We start from the raw sequence: 6,722 nt of genomic DNA on the forward strand, positions 1-6,722 counted from the left end.
GAAATGAAAGTGACACAAAATTAAGATAAAATTTATATTTTCAAAAAGCAAATGGTCACACAAGACAAAATTAAAATTAAATACTCAAGGAAAAGGAAGAATGGAATGAAAATATGGAATCATAATTACATAGAAATGAACTAGAGGAGTAAGTTCAACTCTGTTGCCCTAGAAGTTCTAACTCTTGGGGAAAAGAGGGGAAAAGGGGAAAAGAGGAAAAGGGGAAAAAAGGAACTATGAAAGAATAAAGGAATAGCCATGAATAGCACAATATTTAGAATAGTGTAGAAGGGAATAGACAAGAAAAATAAAAGGTCATCAAGGGGGTAAGATATTCCTAAAGAGAATGGAAAGATGGAGAAGGGTATAGAAGTGACTGAGGCAGGCCATTTCCTCTTACTGCCACCAACCTCTGATTCCCAGAGACCACTTTAACTTCTTTGGAGGAGCAAGATGTTCTCTTTAGGTCTTTTGTCTCTCATTTCTCCCCTCTCTCTGCCTAGAGGTCCCCTCTCCCTTTAACTTCCTCACTTCTTTCTTCTCTACTCCACATCACTGCTGATATCCAGAGCTTGTTTGTATGCATCTGTTTGCATGCTGTCTTCCCTATTAGACTGTGAGTTTCTAAAGAGCAAGGACTGAATTTTTACCTTTCTTTGTACGCCTCAGTACTTAGCACACAGTAGCACACAGATTAAAAATAAGAGCCAAATTACTTTTATGGGATGAGTTCAGTCTCTGTAGTTCCCTCTGCCCTCCCTCCTTTTCCTTCTCCTTACCACTCACAGCAGAGATTTAGCCTCTACCCCTCTAGGCCAAGGTCAGACACCCCTTTCCCTCTCCCCTGGGCCCTGCATTCCTCTGTTGCCATGATAACCAGTAACAAAACTTTTTAGAAAAAGGCATCATAGAAATGTTAGTGAATGAATAAATGTAGCATTTATTTTGTGCAAAGCACTTAGCAGAAGCTAAGATTGTATTGAGGCAAGATGAAGAGGAAGGTAGTGATTTCAAAAATATTAACAATACTTAGATACTTCTATAGAAAATTACCTACTGCAACTCATACTCAAAGTTTTTTTTTTCTTCCCCAAAAATTGGGGTGGGCAGAAAATAAATTGTATCTACTCTGATAAATGTGGAATGGTTATATATATCCAAACTAGTTTCAGGGGAGTGTTGACATCACAATGATATTTTGCATTTTAAATAAATCCTATGATTTATACCTGAAAAGAATCTTAGAGCTCCATCTAGTCCAATCCTTTCAGTAAAAATGAGGCAACTGATAAAAAAGTTGAAATGAGTCTCCAATCATATAACTAGTAATGGAACTAGGATTCAAGTCAAGGTCACCTCACTGTGAACATATTGCCATATCAAGCCTGATGTTATTTTTAAAAACACATGTCATTATGGTAATTTCTATGCTATAGTTTACTTTTCATGGTCAAATTTTGAATTTGTATTTGTTAAGCTTTTAAAATGTTGCCAAAAAGACATCATTTCTTCTCATAAACCCTCAAATTCTTAGAAAACGTCCACTTGAAACAGCTCAAACTTCCCAAGATAAATGAAATCTGGAGGATAAAGATACACTCAAATAACTTGACATTTAATTAGATAAAATTCCTATTCATTTTGATTGTAAGGATCAATGAGAGGATTAAACAATTAGTAAGTGAATTTGGTTCTCTCTAAGTTGTCGATCCAAATGATTTATACCACGCCATTTGTGTGGTCCTACCTTTGATGCACGAGTTCTATAGAGAATACCAAATCAGCGCCCTAACTAAAGTGTAGAGGCAGAGACTTTCCCTCAAGATGGGTAATTACCCAATTAAAGGGATAACTTTCTCTTTCCAAGGAATATTTAAAAGACATAATAGGAATTGTACTCCCATAAGGAATGTACGTCCAGAGCATCAGAAGGATTGCCCAGCTCAGAGCAGGAAAGGGTTGTAGTTGTGACCAGGTGAGCCACTCACAGGCTAATAATAGTGGAAAAGAAAGCAAGATTCCCACAAGAAAACAGCGACAATATCTTATGGCTCCTCTCCAAGTCTGAAATTGATGCTGGCAAGGCTCAGTCTCTCCTAGACAGAGTACCCTAAAGTCTTCTCCAACTCTAACATGTTATTTTTGAAGCCTTTTTCCCCTTTCTTTCTGGAGTTTTTTAGGAGAAAATTAGCTTCAAGTCATCTTTCAGTGCCTGTCCCAACTCCCCATTCTGTTTCCTCTCCGCATTATTACTGAGCAGACTTCTTGAATGTTAATTGTGAAGAAATAACTGACTTTGAGAATTTAATAATTTGGGAATAGTTGTGTAGGAACTTCCCAGAAAACTTGGAGAGAAGCATAAGGTAGCAGCTGCCACTGCCTGAGCTCAGGGCAGAAAACTCAATCCTCTTGCCCATATTTCTTACAATTGCCACCCCCCAACATCTCAACCTTAATCCTGGAGGGTTCCCTTTCACCCGTCCCAGATGCTAGCATTTCTACACCTGGCATAATGCAAGCATTTCTCCTGGACTAAAGAAAATGATGAAGGAAACAACTTCTCGTGATGTCTTGGGAGTATAACCAGACTTCCAGGAAGAACTAAAAAATGACACATAGAAAACTAGCTTTGAAACATCACCCAAATAATCCAAATGAAGGAGAAAGTTTAATAAGTCCTTTTTGATGCAAAGAAAAGTGATATATGACAAATGTGGAGAACAAACCATCAAAGAAGTTGGTTCTGGTGGGCTTTGGTTCTCCAGTGAATATCTTTGATAGGATTTTTGGAGGAAGAGGAAGAATGCAAAAGGAAAAAAGAAGTAAAAATGTTTTAAGTTAGTTGTCAGTCATCTTAGAAGATTTATATAATGGTACAACAAGAAAACTGACTTTGCAAGAATGTAATTTAGGATAAATGTAAAGGACAGAGGAATAAGAAAGGAATTCTTGCCACTGTTCCAATTGCAAAGGTACTGGAATTCAAATGAGAATTCATCAAAAAGGACCTGGAATGTTTTAGTAAATTAAATCAGTTTGCATGGAATGCCAAGGGCATGAGAAACAAATCAGTCCTAAATATAGATGCGAAAGTTACAATAGAAGGAAAATTGTTCAACAACAATAATAAAAAAAAAATCTAGGTGTTCAAGTTGACAAAAATATGAAAGATGGTTATATGGTAATATTCCATAGTAAAAGTGACCAAAAGCCGGGTCTTGAGCCAGGAAATACTAGCATTGTTTTGGAGCAGAACCTTATAAATTACATAGTGAGGGGAGGACCTTTTCATGTGTGTAGATAACTAGTTGGTTGAAGCATTGTTTGGCTTTTAGAAACCAATATCAGCTCCTGATAGTCAGACTATAGTCATTACCTCTCATCTTGGTCAGATTGTTAAATATGGAGATATCAAATATATGCTGAATGAAGGCATGCCTATTTATTGCTGACCTTATGAGAAAGGAATTCTTATCATTGAAGGTAAGGTAAACTTCCCAGAGAATGGCTTTCTTTCATCAGATAAGAGAACTTTGTTGAAAAAGTTCCTGCCTGAAAGAAAGAAGTAGAGTAGACTGAAGAAATGGATCAGTTAAAACTAGTGGACTTTGACTCATCTCACGAAAGAAAGTGACACTAAATTGGAGCTTATAAGGATGATGAGAGAGGTAGTGCTCAAAGGCAAACCTCTTGGTTAGGGAGTAATGAATATTCTTCATTGTAATATTCTCTTTTGTATGGAAAAGTGAATGAGTGAAGTACTACAATCATCTTAACACACTCATTGCTACTTATTATTTTTGTTTTAATATTCATCTTTGGGGTTTTTTTAAAGTTAATGAATAAAATCAGTTTTTAAGTTAATGAATAAAATGTTCATTGTGCAAGGTAGTTTATCATCATTTTTTCCTTATGGTAAAGAAGCCCTTCAGGATTTTTATTCATGACTTGTAGTTTTTTGTTTTAATGTGGGTATGCAATGGTTGAATGAGGCTTGATACTTGACCAACTAAATGTGCACAAGCACTTATAATTGTTTATCTCTGAAATAAAATTTTATACTGAATTCACCAAAAAAAAGAACAGTCATAAAAATAGAAAGGCATCAAAATGACCCAATGGATAGGTGGTGTCTGAGGGTACCAATTTGCAGACCTCCCAGCAGTGGCCTCATGGTATCCTGGGGTCCACACTGAATTGAAAATGTCTTTAATTTCCCTTGTCCTAATGGAGTTTACAGTGTTCGTCCTAGATTCAAAATTCTCACCTGAGACTATCCATCAATCTAGGGTACTGGGTCCACACAGGTACAGTGATATAATCCATGAAGTAGTGGCATTATACTTATTTTGTTTTTATATATATATTCAGGCTTTATAAACCCCACTCTCCTAGAAACCTTTTCCACACTTATTTAATCTATAGTCACTGAGCCAATCAGAGTCTAGGCTGTGGATGGTCGCCTTTCATTCTATCACTCAATAGTGTGCCCAGATAAGTGCAACTTCATGATACAGAAATATATATATATATATATATATATATGTGTGTGTGTGTGTGTGTGTGTGTGTGTGTGTGTGTGTTTTTAAACCCCAATATAGTGAAGCCAATAAGTGAACCGCAATATAACAAGGGACTATATTTCAAAGTTATAATGTGCAACACAACAAATTCAGACACCCTTCACACTGGTATATATTACTTTAAGGAAGACAGCTCTAATATGAAACACTAAGTTCTGTACTTTCATAGGGCAACTGCTAAGGGAGGAGTGGTTTTTCTATTGCTTCCATACTTCAAATCTTGACCTTAAGTTAAGTTACCAGTTTCAAGATGTGTTTTTATCCCAGCTCCTTCTCACTGACCTTACCTCTTTACTTATCTGGAAACCTTAGGGAAATTAGATCATTCAGGGTTCCAAACCTCATGACACAGAAACAATAGAGTTTTATCTTTTTTAAAAACAAGCAGTCCAGAAAAATCATTTTGCTACCTCCCCTCAAAACAAACCAATCATTTCTCTGGGTAATTTTTGGTTAGATTGGAGTCAGTTGTCAGATAAATGTAGCTGAAACAACAACAACAAAAAGACCTTTTCCCCACTTTCAATGCCATGGTTTTTTTAATCATACTGCTTAATGAACTATAGCCTAATATAATATTTAAATGCTTTCATTATGAAAATAAAACATTCATGAAGAGTATTTTTCTTTGCAATGCCTAGTTCTCAGAATTATATGAAATGAACTACTCAAAATGTAGGATAATTCTTCATTTTTCTATCTTTCTTATATGGTTAACTTGGATCTAATGGCTTAGCTAATATCATCAGCTGTGTTTTGTTGTGTTTTCCCTCAAGTTTATATTGAAAATTTATCATGGAAATTTTTTTCTTTCTTTCTCCTGATTTCTGTTAATAAGAGAATTTGCAACAATGAAAATTCTCTGGCACAAAGACTCAAGAACTTCTGTGATGCCCAATCATATATGCAGAGTGTTCCCTTCAATCATAAAGTACATGGGCACTATAATTTCAGCTTTGATGCATGACAGTAAAAGTGCTAAGATGAAAAAGCCTTGAGGTGCTGTTGAGTTCATTATAGGAAACTGACAGAGCTTCTTCCACCAGATAAAAGAAATTTAATTATTGGCCTCTACAGGAGACAGTTGTGTCTTATTTTTTTTTGCACCTAGCTACTTATTATTTCTACACATTGCACTTTCCCTGAATGGATCTTGTATTTTAGTCGATCTGTTCAGAAAGAAATAATCTAAACAAAATGTCTCTATCCCTTTTTTTTAACATCTCAGATAGTAAATATGAATCTAGTATTTTCATCATGTGTCTGATGGCCAAATTTCAAAAGTCTTTGTTTATTTAGATTTTTTTAACATGAAACTGGAGGAAATCGGTTCACTGAAGTGACTTTATATGAGATATTGAGGACTGACACAAAAACCTTTGAAAAAAATTCTGACTTCTATTTGTCTTTTGGGGAAGCTTTATTAAAAATGATCATATAGTTCTTAAATGTATTTTTTTCACTTTTTTTCCTTCTGAAGGAGGCAGCCATACACACCAGGAGCTGAATGCTTGCTAAGAAAACTAAGCTGATAAAAATCTACTTTACCCAAGGAGATTACACTGCTTCCATGATAGATGCTTTTAACTTCATCATTTCTCCTTTGTAAACATAATTAATGAAAATCAAAGAGAGGAAATTAAGTAAGAAGTTGGCATTCAAAAGTCAATAATTTAAGCTTCCCTCTTAAAATCATTAAGAAAGGGACTCTGTTAAAAAAAGAAAAAAATACCAAGGTTTCTATTTGAGCCAGCAGGTTCAAGATCAGCTTTAAGTGTAAGTACCTGAAAAAAAAATGGATTATGGAAGTAATTTGAGTTGTTGGTGAGAACTAAAAAGCCCAAGACTTTGAATTCAACTTGTCTGCATAAGCAAACCATTAAATAAATGGTGGGTAGGGGCCAGGAATCAGTTTCCCTCTTTTGTTTGTCACTTGTATCATCCCAAAGCTTCTGGTCAGGAAGAATATAGAAAGAAATCAATCAAAACAGTTTGGAACTTGGCTTTTCAGTTTTCTTTGGTTTTTTGTTTGCTTAAAATAGGAATATAGCCTCTGAAGGATCTGTGCCAAATACATAAAGGTACTTCTTCCTCTCCTAGAAAAGGGCATGGCTAAGTATGAAACCTGAATTTGTCTTA

The 6,722-nt window shown here is 35.4% G+C and overlaps 1 pseudogene; it reads left to right on the forward strand.

The window, feature by feature from the left end:
- Positions 1–2,541: 2,541 nt before the first annotated feature.
- Positions 2,542–3,634, forward strand: LOC123247170 (annotated as a pseudogene).
- Positions 3,635–6,722: the final 3,088 nt, after the last annotated feature.

This window comes from Gracilinanus agilis, chromosome 4 (genome assembly GCF_016433145.1).
Source record: "Gracilinanus agilis isolate LMUSP501 chromosome 4, AgileGrace, whole genome shotgun sequence".
NCBI classification, from domain to species: Eukaryota; Metazoa; Chordata; class Mammalia; order Didelphimorphia; family Didelphidae; genus Gracilinanus; species Gracilinanus agilis.